Here is a 3,981-nt window from a genome sequence, read left to right on the forward strand (position 1 = left end):
ATACCTGTAATGCACCTTTATAGTCACCCAGTTACGTTGTGACGTTTGGTACACCCAAGGCACTCTTACGGTATCCGGGAGTTACACGATCTCATGGTCGAAGGAAGAGATACTTGACACTTGCAAAGCTCTAGCAAAACGAACTACACGATCTTTTATGCTATGCTTAGGATTGGGTCTTGTCCATCACATCATTCTCCTAATGATGTGATCCCGTTATCAACGACATCCAATGTCCATAGTCAAGAAACCATGACTATCTGTTGATCACAACGAGCTGGTCAACTAGAGGCTTACCAGGGACATAGTGTGGTCTAAGTATTCACACGTGTATTACGATTTCCGGATAATACAGTTATAGCATGAATAAAAGACAATTATCATGAACAATGAAATATAATAATACTTTTATTATTGCCTCTAGGGCATATTTCCAACAGGAACTTGCTACCTAGAGCCTGACATGTGGGCCAAATCATTCAGATTGGCTATTAAAGTAGTTGACCGATAGATTTTGGCTCAATGTTGAGAATTAGTTCAGAAGTTATGGCTTTATATTAAAAAACTCAAAAGTTGCGGTAAAGTGTTATAAGTTGCCCCGAAGTTGTGGTTTTGTGTTAAAAAACTCAAACGTTGTGGTAAAGTGTTATAAGTTATCCTAAAGTTGTGGTTTTGTGTAATTAACTCTTTTTACATACGTTTTTTCTGCATATATTTTTATGCTTTAAGAAAAATATGATTTCATGCTTTTTTATGTATTATATGAATATATATGTAGTTTGTAATTTTTTCCATAGATTATGAATATATATATAGTTTGTATTTTTTTCGAGCACATTAATAATATGTTGTCATGTTCTTTTGAATATAGGTCCTTAAATTTTATTAAATTCAAAAACAGCTATGCGACATAAGTTGAGTGGCGGTTGCAAACGCCCGACACCCGTCTCTGGAGTGTGACCCCCTCATGTCCGCGGTGTGCCCCCCTCACGGCCGGCGCCGCCGCCAGCATCTGGAGGGCGGAAACAGCCGCATCGGGTCTATACGTAGGGGACGTTGCTCCGAAGTGTTTCTATGGGATGACCTACCACAACCGGGTGGTGTTGTGGCATGTTCGAAGAGGCGGCACGCATCTCCGGGGCGTGGCCCCCCTAACGGACGGCGCCGCCGCCGGCACCTGGAGGGGGGAAAACGGACGCATCGGGTCTACACGGGGGGGATGTAGCTGTCGGTTTGGCCCCGGATGTTGCTCACATGTGTCCCTCTAGGCTGACCTGACACAACCGGGTGGAGAGGTCCACTGTTTAAAGCCGGTCCGTGGAAAGTTAAAGGGCTAGATCTCGTGGTCAACCGCTCCAGGGTTAGGCAAAACGGGGGCCCTGGGGGTAGAAATGCCACCGGAGCGTCGCACCGGCCCCTCATACATGCGGGGTGGTGTTGTGGCATGTTCGAAGAGGCGGCACGCGTGTCCGGAGTGTGCCCCCCTCACGGACGGCGCCGCCGCCGGCACCTGGAGGGGGGAAACGGGCGCGTCGGGTCTACACGGAGGGGATCTTGCTGTGGGTCTGGCCCGGTTGTTGCTCCAAAGTGTTCCTATGGGCTGACCTAACACAACCGGGTGGGGAGGTCCGCTGGTCAAAGCCCGTCCGTGCAAAGTCAAAGGGCTAGATCCCGTGGTCAAACGCTACAGGGTTAGGCGGGACGGGGGCCCTGGGGGGGTAGCAATGCCACCAGAGCGTCGCACCAGGCTATCTCACATGCGGGGTGGTGTGGTGGCATGTCCGAAGAGGCGGCACGCGTCTCCGGGGCGTGGCCCCCCCTCACGGACGGCGATAACACGGCTGTAGACGTTCTGCGGTAACGATGCGGCGTGAATATTATTAAATACTCGGAGCGCGATAAAAACATGAGTTTTTTTGCACGACGGGCACATGTGCTATAGGAATGATGGTATTTTTTCATAATTTTTGGTGATGGAGAAGCATCCGAAAAACTCCCTCTACGCGGATTGCCCTTCGCGCGTCTATGGCTGTGGCCGGCGGCCTCCGGGGCTAGCATGCCGCCAAATCTTGCGTAGGCGGCCTCTCACAAGTCTGGAAATGTTGTGGCAGTTGCAAACGCCCGGCACGCGTGTCCGATGTGTGCCCCCCCTCACGGACGGCGCCGCCGCCGGCACCTGGAGGGGGGAAACGGGCGCGTCGGGTCTACACGGAGGGGATCTTGCTGTGGGTCTGGCCCGATTGTTGCTCCAAAGTGTTCCTATGGGCTGACCTAACACAACCGGGTGGGGAGGTCCGCTGGTCCAAGCCCGTCCGTGCAAAGTCAAAGGGCTAGATCCCGTGGTCAAACGCTACAGGGTTAGGCGGGACGGGGGCCCTGGGGGGTAGCAATGCCACCGGAGCGTCGCACCGGGCCCTCATACATGCGGGGTGGTGTGGTGGCATGTCCGAAGAGGCGGCACGCATCTCCGGGGCGTGGCCCCCCCTCACGGATGGCGATGACACGGCAGTAGACGTTCTGCGGTAACGATGCGGCATGAATATTATTAAATACTCGGAGCGCGATAAAATCATGAGTTTTTTTGCACGACGTGGGCACATGTGCTATAGGAACGATGGTATTTTTTCATAATTTTTGGTGATGGAGAAGTATCCGAAAAATTCCCTCTACGCGGATTGCCCTTCGCGCGTTTACGGCTGTGGCCGGCGGCCTCCGGGGCTAGTATGCCGCCAAATCTTGCGTAGGCGGCCTCTCACAAGTCTGGAAATGTTGTGGCGGTTGCAAACACCCAGCACGCGTGTCCGGGGTGTGCCCCCCCCTCACGGACGGCGCCGCCGCCGGCACCTGGAGGGGGGAAACGGGCGCGTCGGGTCTACACGGAGGGGATCTTGCTGTGGGTCTGGCCCGGTTGTTGCTCCAAAGTGTTCCTATGGGCTGACCTAACACAACCGGGTGGGGAGGTCCGGTGGTCAAAGCCCGTCCGTGCAAATTCAAAGGGCTGGATCCCGTGGTCAAACGCTACAGGGTTAGGCGGGACGGGGGCCCTGGGGCGGTAGCAATGCCACCGGAGTGTCGCACCGGGCCCTCATACATGCGGGGTGGTGTGGTGGCATGTCCGAAGAGGCGGCACGCGTCTCCGGGGCCACCCTCATGAACGGCGATGACACGGTAGTAGACGGATCAGGCACTCGCATAGTTACCGGATCAGGCACTCGGTAACGGTACCCCTCAGTCAGTTGCTCTCCTATGTATCACCTTTCGCGAGACCATAGAAAATATTTATATCATAAAGAAATGTTGCTGACCATAGAAAAAATTCGGTTCAGAAAAAAATATACGTGATATTTTAGAAAATTGTTTGTACAATATAAAAAAAAGATCATGTCATTAAAAATAATGTTTCAACCCATTAAAGAAAATGTATGGTACATTTTAAATAATGTTCATGCATGTAAAAAATATGTATACCATGTATCATTTTTAATATAATTATATACCATGTATCATTCAAAAAAATTCAAGAACGTGTATTTGAAAATATTTAATATGTACGTGTATATAAAAAGTATTTTATATATATACGAAACTTTTCAATGCGCATGAAAATAATATACACTAAAAATATATTTGAAGACAGTTAATAATATATGCCACGTGTGTAATTAACATGTATACGGCTAGTTTGTAATTAATATGTATAAAAAAATACACCTATGCCTACGGCTTAGCCCTCGGCATATATGCCACGTGGCGTGATTAATATATGCCGACGGCTAAGCCGTCGGCATAGGTCCCCTTATCCACTCGCGCCCACCCTCCTCCACTCGTTCTTTCCCACACCCGCAGCTGCAGCCTCATCCACTCGCACCATCCGCCGACCGCCGCCCGCCGCCGACCGCCGCCCGCCGCTGCTCCCCGCCTCCCGCGACGCTCCCCGCCGCCGCTCCACCCGCGCCACTCTCCCCTTCCCTCGCCCGTCCC

This window comes from Triticum dicoccoides, chromosome 3A (genome assembly GCF_002162155.2).
Source record: "Triticum dicoccoides isolate Atlit2015 ecotype Zavitan chromosome 3A, WEW_v2.0, whole genome shotgun sequence".
Lineage (NCBI taxonomy): Eukaryota > Viridiplantae > Streptophyta > Magnoliopsida > Poales > Poaceae > Triticum > Triticum dicoccoides.